This window comes from Oryx dammah, unplaced genomic scaffold (genome assembly GCF_014754425.2).
Source record: "Oryx dammah isolate SB20612 unplaced genomic scaffold, SCBI_Odam_1.1 HiC_scaffold_14, whole genome shotgun sequence".
Lineage (NCBI taxonomy): Eukaryota > Metazoa > Chordata > Mammalia > Artiodactyla > Bovidae > Oryx > Oryx dammah.
The window spans coordinates 9,931,580-9,948,015 of NW_024070198.1; the positions used below are offsets into that span (position 1 = coordinate 9,931,580).

The 16,436-nt window shown below is 37.0% G+C and overlaps 1 protein-coding gene across 2 annotated transcripts in view; it reads left to right on the forward strand.

Moving 5' to 3' along the window:
- Positions 1 to 205: 205 nt before the first annotated feature.
- LIPK (lipase family member K) overlaps positions 206 to 16,436 on the forward strand; it is a 35,442-nt gene continuing 19,211 nt past the window's right edge. For both annotated transcript variants that reach the window (XM_040254708.1, XM_040254707.1), the window contains exon 1: positions 206 to 280. The gene's annotated coding sequence lies outside the window, so the exon portion shown is untranslated. The remainder of the gene's footprint in view (positions 281 to 16,436) is intronic.

Here is a 16,436-nt window from a genome sequence, read left to right on the forward strand (position 1 = left end):
ACTCAGGCACTACTTGGCAGAAGCAGGGACTTTGGTCCATTACAACTCTTTTTTTCATCACAGGCTAAGTAAGAACTCACCTAACAAGGTTGTCTGGGTAGCATCTGTTGTGTTTCAAGGCATGATTAATCTGCCTCCAGTTGAGAAATTTCTGGTTGCAACATCTTCTGAGCTGTTTCAAAGAGATCATGTTCCATTGACAGCTGTCTCTGAAAGAAGCTGAAATCTATCTGAAGCTCCCAGGATTTGAAGACAGATCCCCGGACACTTCAGAGATTGGGTAATGACTATTTATTTATTTGCAGAGCCTGGATCAAGGTATTTCAATGAGACATGGGAAATATTTGGAGGTACAGAACTTTAGTTGTTGGTAAGGAATATCGTATATTGACAGCAAAAGACAGCAAGAATAAAACATGGCCACTCCAAATGGAGAAGATAGATTGCCATTTTCTAGACACGTTAGGGTGAGTTTTCACTTTCAGAAAGCTGTAGCACTTACAAAGCAGACATTGCTATTTTTGAAACTCAAAGAGAGGTGATATCACAAATCTGTACCTGGAAATGCTAGTGACTGATACTTTTTTAAGAATTTAAGAGATCTTTCCTTGGGGGTGTGTATCTAGAGGTTTGAGAAGTAATATTTAAGTAACATTTTAAAAACTGTTCAGCATTTGACTCGATGGACATGAGTCTAAGCGAACTCTGGGAGATGGTGATGAACAGGGAGGCCTGGCGTGCTGCGATTCATGGGGTCGCACAGAGTCGGACACGACTGAGCGACTGAACTGAACTGAACTGAACTGAACTGAATTGTCTCTTCCGAAGGTCTTAAGCCCGAATACTCTTTCTTATGAGTAGGGTCACCTGCAGGGAAATGTGGGACCAAGTGATTGACAGAAGTCGCTGTACTAAGTCATATGCCTGCTTCTGGACATGAGAAACACCCTTCTAAGAGGTTTTGAAGGTCCTGCCACTTTTTGCTGCTGCTTCATAATGAATAGCCTTGTTGAATGAGTGAAAAAGTGGTTTATATTAATGTTGATGTTAAGAGTAAGGACTCCTTCAGTCTTCATGATTACAGACCTGCATTCAAAGCTAGGGAGATGAAGATGAGCCAGTTTGATGGACTAATATCCGCCCCCCCACCCCCAGACACTGAGAGATCGAATGATTGTCCTTTAATTCTATATATCAAAGTCAGAAAGTTGTTTTGTTTGTTTGTTTTTACAGTATACTTATTCTTTATTTTCTGTTTCTAGAATTAAGAAAGAAGTTCGTACCAGTTTTTCCTCTTGTTTAAAATATATATATATATAATCATTTATCTATCAAATAAATAATCATGACAATACATTTCACACTTCAAGCAGGAAATATGACAATATGGAAGGAATCATTTTACTCTAATGTGGCTTGCTTTAATAGTTCTTCGGGAAAAAATATTTCCTCCACACCTCGTCCTTGCTTGGTAGCTCAGCTGGTAAAAAACCCACCTGCAATGCAGGAGTCCCCAGTTGGATTCCTGGATGGGGGAGATTCCTGGAGAAGGGATAGGCTACCCACTCCAGTATTCTTGGGCTTCCCTGGTAGCTTAGCTGGTAAAGAATCCACCTGAAATGTGGGAGACCTGGGTTTGATCCCTAGGTTAGGAAGATCCCTGGAGAAGGGAACAGCTACCCACTTCAATATTCTGGCCTAGAGAACTGCATGGACTATCCATGGAATTCCGTGTACATGGGGTCCCAAAGAGTCAGACATGACTGAGCAACTTTCACAATTCACTTAACATCTCCTCCTTGGTTATTTATTTTATTATTTTAGATTTTGAGGCATCAATCTTTCAGAGGCTACTTTGCCAAGTAGAGCAGTGCTTCATTCTTCATATTGTAGAAGAGTCATGAAAACATAGGCTATTTACTTTTCTTTTCCCTTTTGGGTTGGCTCTTCCCATTCACTCTAAAACTCCTTTCTCTTCTGTTGCCTTTGGTGTTGGAGCACAGAGCTATTAGCCTCTCCACCCTATTTAAAGATCTTGTCACACTTGCCTAGTCCTTCTTCCTTTGACAGGTTCTTAATCCTCAAATCTGAAATTCGCAGGCCTAGACATCTGATTGTGCAACGATTTCCTTTCTTTCACTTGTTAATAACCTCATTAGTCTTTCTGATTCACTAAGTCTTTCACTCTATGGGAGGGGGAATTCAAAAATAGAGAACAAATTTAGATCTAGATTCTGTTTACCTTTGCTCCCAATGTTTGTATAATCTTATGAGTCACTATACTTTGGTTAACAGATGAGAATATCAGACTTTTGTGAAGGTTGCTGAGATAAAGGCAAAACAGAATCTAACTTTTTGTAAACACAACGATGGCAAATCCACCTACAATGCAGGAGACCCAGATTTTATCCCTGGGTGGGGAAGCTCCCCTGGAGAAGGGAATGACTACCCACTCCAGTATTCTTGCCTGAAGAATTCTATGGACAGAGGAGCCTGGTGGCCTACAGTCCACGGAGTCGTAAAGAGGTGAACATGACTGAGTAACTAACACTTTAATCAGTATCAGGTTGAAAATGTCAAATAAAAAGGGAAATTGTGTCGGAGGCCAAAATATTTTAATTGACAGACAATGGGCTTCTGGTAAACCCAGTTATTTATGTCATTGACAAAAATCTCATAATAAAGGAAAAACTGGGGAACTGTGAAAAGGTTATTACAAGGTGGAAATACTAAAACTTGTGGACTTTGCGCCACAAGAAGACTTCTAGAGCCTTTATTCAGAGCTCACTGCATTTAAATTTATAGCTAATTATTTCCAAGTATCTTGATTCAGTATAAATACATTATTATTATATTTTATACCATAAATATTCATTATAATAAACATTTTAGTACATTTTAATTGAAAGAATAACTCAAACAAATAAAGTCATTGAGGAAAATACATAACCAAGAAGCAAATTAGTAGAAGAAGGAATACTTTTAATACTAGTACTTGAATATAACCATAACCATTTTGCAGTAATCCTTTCAGAATTTCCAAATATCATGCTTTTTTGGTTTGTTTATTTGTTTGAGATATTAAAGAAATAAGATTGTAGTTGCTTAAAATTTGGTATTGTTTTCTATAGGCCCAAATAAATTTTGCAAAACTCTATAAATGTTAACATATTTTTAGGCTGATGTATGAAAAATATTTATCATAATTTTAAATAGCTACAAAGAATGTATTTAAAGGTAGTTCATAAATATTGCCAGTTTAAATTGAAATTGTTATAAAATTATTAAAATATATTCAATAGAATAGTTTTTTGATATCTAAAATTATCCATTAAAATATTTTTAATGGATTAAATTTTATCTGCCTTTTATTTTCTTATTGAATTCATATTTCCATCCTAGTTTTTTTCACAGATGTTTTACATATTTCCATAAATATATATCCTAGTGGCATTTATTTATATGCTTAAAAATTATTTTATTGATCAATGATACTTCTCTAGGACTAAAAAGTGGATATAAATTAAAATTTAAGCTGTTTTCACTTGAGTATAAGGTTGCATTTTCCTTTTAATTTTTAAATGATTTATTTTTATAATTTTAGTAGAATTCATTTGGTCAAAGGATCATAAATATACTAAAAGTTCAATGAATAATTATTGTCTTAAAATCAAATCTTAATAGCAATGACTCTCTTACTGATATGAATTGAGCTTTTCCCTTTAATTCATACACCCAGTGAGAATTATTCTTTATTCACAGGTGACAAAATTTTTTAATCAATTATTTTCCATTTATTTGATAAATGTGAGTACTGGAAAACCATATTTACCTAATACCATTCAACTCTTTTAACTTTTTGAAGCTCCACATCACAAGTCATACTGATGCATCTACAAAAAATGATTTTTAATGATTTACCTCTTAACAACTCAAGTGGACCTTTTTTCAATTTTTTGAAAGCAAAGAATTTGAAACTACATGATTTGTGGAGGTTAATTGCTTTTTTAAAAGGATTGATACTTTATTAAACTCTCCCTTTCCTAATACCTGTGTCAATATTGTAAAGTTGCTGCTAAGTCACTTCAGTCGTGTCCGACTCTGTGCGACCCCACAGACAGCGGCCCACCAGGCTCCCCTGTCCCTGGGATTCTCCAGGCAGGAACACTGGAGTGGGTTGCTATTTCCTTCTCCAATGCATGAAAGTGAAAAGTGAAAGTGAAGTCGCTCGTTGTGTCTAACTCCCAGTGACCCCACGGACTAGAGCCTACCAGGCTCCTCCATCCATGGGATTCTCCAGGCAAGAGTACTGGAGTGGGGTGCCATCGCCTTCTCCCATTGTGAAGTTAGGGGCCCCAATATCTTTTGTTAGAGGCCCCATCTTTTTTTTACAATCTCAGATAATTCATCATAGTTAAGAATTCATGTATAATATCATGTAAGAATCGAATTGCCAGTCTATGTCCGATACAGGATACGGCACGCTTGGGGCTGGTACGCGGGGATGACCCAGAGAGATGTTGTGGGGAGGGGGGTGGGAGGGGGGTTCATGTTTGGGAACGCATGTACACCCGTGGTGGATTCATGTCAATGTATGGCAAAACCAATACAGAATTGTAAAGTAAAATAAAAAATAAATAAATTAATTAATTTAAAAAAATAGAATTCAAGAGAGGAGAGTTATGCATTTCCTTTGTAACATTAAAAAATGAGAATCTCATTGAAGTTAGAAATCTCAGGCCATATCAATTTTAGAAGAGAATATATATGAGAGTGAAAGATTTAGAATTTGATTTTTTTAAAACTATTTAATTGTCTGTGTATCTGTTGGAAAGTCCTTGCATACCCTAGCATGAAAACTATATAATGTTTCCTCCCAACAGTAATTTTTTCCCATTTAACATAACATTCCATGTGTGTTTTCTCATTATTATGTAGCCCTTATACACATTTTATAGCAGCTTCCCTGGGGGCTCAGACAGTAAACAATAAATCTGCAATGGGGGAGACCCAGTTTTGATCCCTGGGTGGAGAAGATGCCCTGGAGAATGAAATGGCTACCCACTCCAGTATTCTTGCCTGGAGAATTCCATGGACAGAGGAGCAAGGTGGGCTTCAGTCCATGGGGTTGCAAATAGTAAGGCACCGAGGGACTAACACTTTCACTTTCATATACATTTTAATGGCTAGATCTATAAAATTTCACTAGTATTACAGTTTAAGCTTTGCTTTATAATTTAAATGTTTTTCATTTTTTAAGATAAATAACAAGCACAAAAGCAATTTTGTAAAAAGAAATCTCCCCTGCATTCAAATTTGAGAATTGTCCTCTTAGTATAAATTTATAGAGCAGAAGCTCTGGATATAAGATAAGAATTTTCTTTAAAATTCCATAAATATAACAATACAGATTTTAATTTTTTCTCCAAATTTTAATAATTTATTTCTCAAATATTAAATAGGATATTTACCAATGTAATCATGGGGTCTGAAATTTGTTTTTTCAAAACAGATTTAATTTCTTTAATAGATATAGGGCTAGTCAAATGTTCTATTTCTACCGGAAACAGCTTTCCTTTGATTAGTCTTGCTATTGCTTATCAGTTTTATTAATCTTTCCAAATTATTGATCCATCTTTTGTGGCCTAGGCCTGCAGCCACTTGAAGTAGGATTTTGGTTCCTGGCCAGAGATTAAAGTCAGGTGGCAGCAGTGAGAGGCTTGAATAATAGCCCATCAAGACCCTGGCCCACATGGCTTTGCAGAAATGAATTCCCACAAAGGTTGAAAGTAGTGAAACAAGTAGAGTGTTTATTAGGGGAAAAAAGATTTCATATGGATAGGCACAGAGGCATGCTCAGAGAGAGAATCACATCCTCACGGTGGTTAAATCACTTATATGGGCATTTCTTCCCAATTTCCTTTGGTCAATCATTTTGCTTTGCCGGTTTCTGAGTCCGTATTTGGTATATCTCAGGAGCCTCCTGTGTGCCCACGCACCTTTCAGCCAGGATGGATCTAGCAAAGAGGTTTATGAGTAGCTTGGCTTCACTCCCCTTTTGACTTCCAAGGAGCAGACAGGTCGGGAAGGTCTCCTTGGCTTTGAGAATGACAAATATGTGGTCTCTTATCTTTTATCTGGGCAGGGCTTAGCCTCTTCTCTCTCTCCTGCTATCTTCATTTTGGAGTATCAGTCCACAAGGAAGGAACTCCAGCTGCTCACCCTGGGAGGATTATCTGTCTCATGCTTCATGACCGACTCTGACTTTGTTAATTTTCTCTAATACTCTCTTCTTTTATTGATAATTGCCTTTTCCCTGTCTGCTCATGTTTTGTGTGTCTGTGTGTACCTGTGTGCTCAGTTGTGTTAGACTCCTTGCCACTTTCAACAACCAGCCTCCTCTGTCGATGGAATTTTCCAGGCAAGAATACTTGAGTGGGTTGCTATGTCCTACTCCAAGAGGTTTCCCTGACTCGGATGGAAACTGCACCTCCTAAGTCTCCTGTATTGGCAGGTGGATTCTTTACCCATGCATCACTTTGGGCTTAATATAACTTTCTTTTTCTACTTAATAAAGTAAAAGTTTGGATTACTGATTATAAACCTTTCTCTTTCCTAATAAAGTTAAATATCTATAAATAACTTTCTAAGTACCACTTTGGCAGCATCCCTGGTTTTGATTAGTAGTGTTTTAATTACCCATCAATTATACATTTTTTCTAATTTTCCTTTCTAATTTTTCAGCTGTGTGGTCTTTAGACCTGTTTTGCAAGTGTCAATTAGATCAATTTAGCTATAGTATCATTCAGATTTTCTGTATCATTACTGATGTTCTGTCTACTTTTTCTATCAAATACTGAAAGACAAATGTTGAAATCTACAACTACAAAGCTGAATTCCCTTTGCTTCCATCAGGTTTTTTTCTTTTGCATTCCTAAGTTCTGTTATTAGGTTTTTGTTGTTTAGTCACACGGTTGTATCCAACTCTTATAACCCCATGAACTCTAGTCCATCAGACTCCTCTGTCCTTGGGATTTTCCAGGCAAGAATACTTCAGTGGGTTGCCATTTCCTTCTCCAGGGAATCTTCCGGACCCAGGGATTGAAACCAACTCTCCCACCCACACAAGTCTCCTGCATTGCAGGCAGATTCTTTATAGCTGAGTCATCAAGGAAAATCTCTGTTATTAGGTACCTCCACATCTAGGGTTGTTTTGTTGTTCTGATGAACTGGCTTTTGTCTTCCAGGTGAATAAACACTATGAGCATTCTTCTTTATCTCAAACAATACTCTTTATCTTGAAAGTCTACTTTGTCTGATATCATTATGCCCATGTATCCATGCCAGCTTTCACATGCTTACTCCTACATGGCATACTCCTTTATTTATTTTAATTTTAACCTATTTTTCTGCATATTTAAAGTGTATCTCCTGTGCAAAGCTTGTAGCTGGGCTTTTCTTTTCTATTCACCCTGACGAGTTTTGTCTTTTAATTAGAATATTCCGTGCATTAACATTTAATATAATTTTTGGTACATTTGGGTTTGTCTACCATCTTTCCCATTTGTTTTCCATTGTCATTTCTTTTTCTCTCTCTCTATGTGTATGTGTCTCTCTTTCTTTCCTTCCTTCTTTCTTTCAGTTTCTGTTTATCTATTTATCCCTTTTCTGCCTTCTTCTAAGATGATCAAAGATTTTTTAGCATTCTGTTTTGATTCTTCTATTGGCTTTGTAAAATATACCTGCTTCTGAGTATTATTAATAATACTGTACCCTGTTGCCTGATATCTGAAAATAATCGACTTCTATCTATCTATGAGACAACTAGTCTTGTATGGGTTACTGCAGCATGATAGGATAAGTTCAAGTCTTTCATTATGATTTCTTGAATGGAAATTCGACATGAAAAAATGAATTTTATGCAAATCAATCTGTCAGCAACATACATAATGATTTGAGTCATAAAGACTAATGAAAGGCCAACCAGGACCCCTGTAAAATGATACAGATATTTGAAATGAAGTTGTGGGCTAGAGAGGCAGCAGAAGTAACTGAAAATAGTTTTGAAAGAATAATAGCAAAAATGAAAATCTGAGCAAAGTTTTGAAGGAGAGTTTTTAAAAGTTTGAAGGAAGAACATTATTATTTAGTTAAAGATTAGAGATAGGGTTTGAAGAAGCTATCAGTTCAGTTCAGTTCAGTCGCTCAGTCGTGTCTGACTCTGCGACCCCATGAATCGCAGCACACCAGGCCTCCCTGAGTTACCAACTCCCAGAGTTCACTCAGACTCATAGAATATAAGAAAATGTCTAAGATTCCAGCTTTCAGGATGAAGGGCGAAAAGAGTCTAAAATTGAGGAGACAAAAGAGGAATTGAGAAAGAAGAAAAAAAAAGAGAGTGATTTTCTTTCTAAACATGCTGGATTAAAGGTTTAAAAAAGAAAAAGTGGATACATCCTGAATACTCAAGGAAATATGGAATTAGAACTCAGATGAGTGGTCAGGGTAGGTTGTATGGATTTGGATTTCTTTCTCACCTAGAATATATGAAAGCACTTGGTTAGGGAGAGAATGAGTATGGGACAAGGAAAAGTGAGCAGCAGACAAAATACACGGTGCCATTGAATCGGGGGAACTGGGGCAACCAGTGGATGTGGCTAGAGAATGATGGAGCTGGAAATTAGGACACCAGTCGTGAAGAAAAGGATGGATTATGAGGAAGACAGCAGGAGAAATCTTACAGGTGGTTTTGATTGTGAGATTTGTCAGTTCATTTCAATGGTAAACACAGGGGAAAGCTCTCAAAGCTTCTGCTAAGTATATGGTTACCAACACTGGATTCCTTGCAAAGTCTCTCTACCACCTTCCAGGAAAAGGCATTCACCTTCTGCCCTTGGATCTTTCTAAACAGAATGTGCATGCTGCCTTATATTCTTGCATTTTATAATTATTCATAATTTAAACATGATGTATTTAACATTAGCACCTTAGACCCTCACAATAGCCTGCAGATATAGGCTGCACAGAGCATATATTTTCAGCCTTGAGTGTTGTCCAGATAGGAAAAGAAAAGCCCAAGAGGTTTTTTTGTCTTCCCACTCTTCCAAAGTTCTTTCACTAATCCCTAGTACATGTCATAATTCTACATTATGATAGAGAAAAGTATAATAAACTTTCCCCACACTGTGCATAGCTGGTGAAATAAGGATGTATTATCTGATGACAGAATAAATATAAACAAATGTTTCATTGCCATATACTAATATTTCACTGGAACGTATATAGAGAACACAGATTAAGGGTCATTTGAATTTACTGGGAGTTTTGTATCAGTTCAGTTCAGTCGCTCAGTCATGTCCGACTCTTTGTGACCCCATGAATCGCAGCATGCCAGGCCTCCCTGTCCATCACCAACTCCCAGAGTTCACACAAACTCATGTGCATCCAGTCGGTGATGCCATCCAGCCATCTCATCCTCTGTCGTCCCCTTTTCCTCCTGCCCCCAATCCCTCCCAGGATCAGAGTCTTTTCTATATACATATACATAATATTCATCACAATTTTCACCTCTCCCTTGGGCTGTGAGAATACCACACATTTAAGTTACATTTTACTGTGCTTGTGAACACAGGCTTTCTCTTGTTATTTTTTATTTGGTTGCCAAGCAGCATGCATACACAGAGTTTCATATTTCTTGTCCCTATCTCATTTTAAATTCTGTTGATAAGAATTTTACACTCAAATCTGTTATCAGAATTATTCCTCCTTTCAAATCTTCTACTAAGTTACACTGTGTCCAGATTTTCTGTCGTTGTTCAGTTGGTAAGTCGTGTCTGACTCCTTGGGACCCCATGGAGTGCAGCACGCCAGGCTTCCCTGTCCTTCACTGTCTCCTGTATTTTGCTCAAATTCATCTCCATTGAGTCAGTCATGCCAACCAATTATCTCATCCTCTGCTGCCCTCTTCTCCTCCTGCCCTCAATCTTTCCCAGCATCAAGGTCTTGTCCAATGAGTCGGCTCTTTGCATCAGGTAGTCAAAGGATTGGAGCTTCAACATCAGCATCAGTCCTTCCAATGAATATTCAGAATTGATTTCCTTTAGGATTGACTGGTTTGACCTCTTTGTTGTCCAAGAGACTCTTGAGAGTCTTCTCCAGCATCACAATTCGAAATCACTGATTCTTTAGTGCTCAGCCTTCTTTGGTAGCTCAGATGGTAAAGAATCTGCCTGCCATGTGGGAGACCCAGACTTGATCCTTGGGTCAGGAATATCTCCTGGAGAAGAGAGTGGCAACCCACTCCAGTATTCTTGCCTGGAGAACTCCATGGACAGAGGAGCATGGGTGAGATACAGTCCATGGGATTGCAAAGAGTCAAACACGACTGAGCCACTAACGCTTTCATTTTCAGCCTTCGTTATGGTCCAACTCTCATACCCATACATGGCTACTGGAAAAACTATAGTTTTGACATACAGATCTTTGTTGGCAAAGTGATGTCTCCACTTTTTGCTTCGTTGTCTAGATTTGCCATGGCTTTTCTTCCAAGGAGCAAGCATCTTTTAATTCTGTGGCTGCAGTCACCATCTGCAGTGATTCTGGAGCCCAAGAAAATAAAGTCTGTCACTGTTTCCATTGTTTCTCCATCTATTTGCCATGAAGTGATGGGACTGGATGGCATGATTTCATTTTGGGAATGTTGAGTTTTAAGCCAGCTTTTTCCACTCTCCTTTTTCACCCTCATCAAGAGGTTCTGTAGTTCCTCTTTATTTTCTGCCACTAAAGAGGTATCATCTGCATATACAAGGTTGTTGATATTTCTCCCAGCAATCTTGATTCTAGCTTGTGCTTCATCCAGCCCAGCATTTCACATGATGCACTCTGCATACATTAAGACACCTCTTAATACTTTGAGATATTTTCACTATAGAATAATTTTATAAGAGAAGGCAAAATTCAGTGAAAAGAACATGAAGTAAATAGACCTTGATCAAATCCTAAATTGGCATTTTCTACTTGTGGAAAAATAATAATTTATGATGATTAAGCATATACATGCTCAATCAATGGCTTAAGAAATATATATTAAATATTTAATAACTAAGGTATTTTATATGGTAAAAAATAAGAATTCTTGGTGAAAGTTATAAACAAACAGAAAAATTTTTAAATTAATTAATTTATTTTAATTGGAGGCTAATTGCTTTACAATATTGTAATGGTTTTTACCATACACTGACATGAATCAGCCATGGGTGTACATGTGTCCCCCATCCTGAAACCCCTCCCACATCCCTCCCTATCCCATCCCTCAGGGTTATCCCAGTGCACCAGCTTTGAGTGCCCAGTGTCATGCATAGAACTTGGACTGGTGATCTATTTCACATATGGTAATATACATGATTCAATACTATTCTCCCAAATCATCCCACCCTCATCTTCTCCCACAGAGTCCAAAAGAATGTAATTTATATCTGTGTCTCTTTTGCTGTCTTGCATATAGGATCATTGTTACCATCTTTCTAAATTCCATATATATGCTGTATTGGTGTTAATATGCTGTATTGGTGTTCTTCTTTCTGACTTACTTCATTCTGTATAATAGGCTCCCGTTTCATCCACCTCATTAGAACTGATTCAAATGCATCCTTTTTTTTAATAGCTAAGTAATATTCCATCGTGTGTATGTACCCCAGCTTTCTTATCCATTCGATGGATATCTAGGTTGCTTCCATGTCCTATCTATTGTAAGCAGTGCTGTGATGAACACTGGGGTGCACATGTCTCTTTCCATCCTGGTTTCCTCGGTGTGGATGCCCAGCAGTGGAATTGCTGGGTCATATGGCAGTTCTCTTTCCAGCTTTTTAAGGAATCTCCACATGGTTCTCCATATTGGCTGTACTATTTTTCATTCCCACCAACAGTGTAAGAGGGTTCCCCTTTCTCCACACCGTCTCCAGCACTTATTGTTTGTAGACTTTTTGATAGTAGCCATTCTGACCACCATGAGATGGTACTTCATTGTGGTTTTGTTTTGTATTTCTCTGATAATGAGTGATGTTGAGCATCTTTTCATGTGTTTGTTAGCCATCTGTATGCCTTCTTTGGAGAAATGTCTGTTCAGTTCTTTGGCCCATTTTTCAATTGGGTTATTTATTTTTCTGGTATTGATCTGGGAGCTGCTTGTATATTTTTTAGATTATGTCAGTTGCTTCATTTATTATTATTTTCTCCCATTCTGAGGGCTGTCCTTTCACCTTGCTTATAGTTTCTTTTGTTGTGCAAAAGCTTTTAAGTTTATTTAGGTCCCATTTGTTTATTTTTGCTTTTATTTCCAGTATTCTGGGAGGTGGATCATAGAGAATCCTGCTGTGATTTATGTCAGAGAGTGTTTTTCCTATGTTTTCCTCTAGGAGTTTTATAGTTTCTGGTCTTACACTTAGGTCTTTAATCCATTTTGAGTTTATTTTTGTGCATAGTGTTAGAAAGTGTTCTAGTTTCATACTTTCACAGGTGGTTGACCAGTTTTCCCAGCACCACTTGTTAAAGAGATTGTCTTTTCTCCATTGTATATTCTTGCCTCCTTTGTCAAAGATAAGGTGTCCACAGGTGCATGGATTTATCTCTGGGCTTTCTATTTTGTTTCATTAATCTATATTTCTGTCTTTGTGCCAATACCATACTGTCTTGATGACTGTAGCTTTGTAGTATAGTCTGAAGTCAGGCAGGTTGATCCCTCCAATTCCATTCTTCTTTCTCAAGATTGCTTTGGCTATTCAAGGTTCTTTGTATTTCCATACAAATTGTGAAATTATTTGTTCTAGTTCTGTAAAAAATACCATTGGTAGCTTGATAGGGATTGCATTGAATCTATAGATTGCTTTGGGTAGTATACTCATTTTCACTATATTGATTCTTCTCATCCACGAACATGGTATATTTCTCAATCTATTTGTGTCATCTTTGATTTCTTTCATCAGTGTTTTATAATTTTCTATATATAGGTCTTTTCTTTCTTTAGGTAGATTTATTCCTGAGTATTTTATTCTTTTCATCACAATGGTGAATGTATTGTTTCCTTAATTTCTCTTTCTGTTTTCTCATTGTTAGTGTACAAGAATACAAGGGATTTCTATGTATTAATTTTATCCTGCAACTTTGCTATATTTATTGATTAGCTCTAGTAATTTTCTGGTGGTGTCTTTAGGATTTTCTATGTAGAGGATCATGTCATCTGCAAACAGTGAGAGTTTTACTTCTTCTTTTCCAATCTGAATTTCTTTTATTTCTTTTTTTCTCTGATTGCTGTGGCTAAAACTTCCAATACTATGTTGAACAAAATCCTTGTCTTGTTCCTGACTTTAGAGGAAATGCTTTCAATTTTTCACCATTGAGGACAATGTTTGCTGTGGGTTTATCATATATGGCTTTTATTATGTTGAGGTATGTTCCTTCTATGCCTGCTTTCTGGAGGGTTTTTATCATAAATGGATGTTGAAGTTTGTCAAAGGCTTTCTCTGCATCTATTGAGATAATCATATGATTTTTATCTTTCAGTTTTTTAATGTGGTATATCACATTGATTGATTTGCAAATATTGAAGAATCCTTGCATCCCTGGGATAAAGCCCACTTGGTCATGATGTATGATCTTTTTAATATGTTGTTGGATTCTGTTTGCTAGAATTTTGTTGAGGATTTTTGCATCTATGTTCATCAGTGATATTGACCTATAGTTTTCTTTTTTGTGGCATCTTTGTCTGGTTTTGGTATTAGGGTGATGGTGGCCTCATAGAATGAGTTTAGCAGTTTATCTTCCTCTGCAATTTTCTGGAAGAGTTTGAGTAGGATAGGTGTGTTAGCTCTTCTCTAAATTTTGGGTAGAATTCACCTGTGAAGCTGTCTGGTCCTGGGCTTTTGTTTGTTGGAAGAGTTTTGATTACAGTTTTGATTTTTATGCTTGTGATGAGTCTGAAAACAAATTTTTTAACAGCTTTGACGTGTTCTTATTAGAATAGAGATGTTAGTACATTATAACCTGTCATTTACTCACAACTCCACTCAAAGAGTTATATCATATGTAGCATGAGCACGGGTAGAGAAATGAAAGATATAAAAGCTTAAATACAGGCACAGTATAAAATGTGGTTCTCACCTTTAAGAAGTTGTGGACTAGTTTCACAGCCAAGACTTACACATCTAAAGCAATCACTGAATAGTAGAAGACATGTTGTAATAATAGCTACTGTTTATTAAGTGCCAAACACTGTTAGATATTTTATAGACATGATTTATCTTATCATTTATCCCATTTATCGTCTTAAACTAATCTTCCCAGGAAACTAAGTTTCAAGGAGGTTACATTGACTAGCACAGCTAATAGTGATAGCCAGTACTTAGGGAGTGCCTAAAATGTGTGGCTTCAGTGGGGACACAGTGATGCATGTTAGAGCACAGGAGCTGTGGCTGATGACTAGTTCTACTCCCTGTAGTCACAGATCTGAGATCAAGTTCTCATGGCCTCCACACCCTCCAAAGCACAGATCTAGAATTTTAACTTAAAAATTTTCACAAAGCACTCAGGACTCGTCATTGGCTTTACTTTACCATTGAGCTGACTGAGATTCATCAAAGAACCGTACAGAGAAACTGGCCTTTGTGTGCTTTCAGAACCAAAGCTTGCTTAGAGCTACCTGTGGAGTCTTTATACCTGTATAATCTGGCTAACTTTCACTTCCATTTCTGCAGCATCATTAAGGGTTGGAGTGGGGATTCATTGAAAATGGTGTCCACACATCAGCATAATCCCTGGTTACTTGTTTGCTTGATAAGCTGACAGTGACTATAACTGAACAATGAGAAAAATATAATAAAATTCTTCATTATTTCCTTTGTTGAGTAATTGCTATCCTTGGTTTCATTGTCAATGTATCTGTCAGTGCAAAATGCATGGCTTATGAGAGCTACCTATATAACCCACATGCAATTGACATAAAATAGTTAAGCCCAATATGAAGCAGAAAATACACCAACAAATTTTTGGAAGCCTCATAGTACTCCCTGGTGCTGTAACAAGAAAGAGAGAAAGAAATTGATCATTAGAGAAAGGAGATTTTCAACACTGGAGGAGAGTCTTACCATTCTTGGTGTAATCATTTTTAAAACCACTTTCATTAAGTCTCTCACCACAGTCACGGGGGTCATCTGCCTTTAGGAAAGTTTTCAAAGATGAGGTTCCAGTTTTTGGTTATTTGCATTGCTTTAGCCTCTCCTTCATGACAGTGTATATATTAGTGCTAATTGCTCAGTCATGTCCAACTCTTTATTGCCCCATGGACCCTGCCAGGCTCCTCTGTCAATGGAATTCTCCAGGAAAGAATACTGGAGAGAGTAGCCATTCCCTTGTCATCAAGAGTGTACAATGAAGAGAAAAAGAAAAAATATCAAACAAGCATTTCTTATGGTTTTGCCTGGAAAATTTGGGTCAAGTTATGTTTAATTGATGTCGTTCAAGTGATAAAATTCTAAGAGCAAATAAGACTATGGAAAAATAAAAAGTTAAACAGAATCTTGATTGTAGAAACATACTGAGTCTTAATTATGATATTTTAAGTTAAGACTCTCCAACAATCATGTATATAGCTTGTATATATGTATACATATATAGAGAGTCTAAAAACATACATTTATGTCTATATATTATAACATTTTCCATGAGTTGATATTAAAAATAGCATTTTGCTATTAAAATGGAAGTCACTTTTACAGCAAAACAACATGAATGTTTTAGAGTAATAAATCAATATAATCTGTTCAGATTATATTATCTACATATAAAATAAAATAAAAATTGTATTCATATAATATGGAAATATTAAATATAATCTATATTGATTTAGTCTGGGTTCTTGAGGCTAAAGGTTTTGTATTTAAGGATTAAAAGTTCCCTGGAATTTACAATGTCTTTTCTCTTCTTAGTCCTACATGGAATCAGCAGAAGGTCAATGTAGGACACATTCATCAGGAAGCTATCCTAGAAACGGGTCAAACAAATTATAGGATTGTTGCAGTATCAACCAACTAAGGTCCGTCTAGTCAAGGCTATGGTTTTTCCTGTGGTCACATATGGATGTGAGAGTTGGACTGTGAAGAAGGCAGAACACCAAAGAATTGATGTTTTTGAACTGTGGTGTTGGAGAAGACTCTTGAGAGTCCCTTGGACGGCAAGGAAATCCAACCAGTCCCTTCTGAAGGAGATCAACCCTGGGATTTCTTTGGAAGGACTGATGCTAAAGCTGAAGTTCCAGTACATTGACCACCTGATGCGAAGAGTTGACTCATTGGAAAAGACTCTGATGCTGGGAGGGATTGGGGGTAGGAGGAAAAGGGGACAACAGAGGATGAGATGGCTGGATGGCATCACGGACTCGATGGACG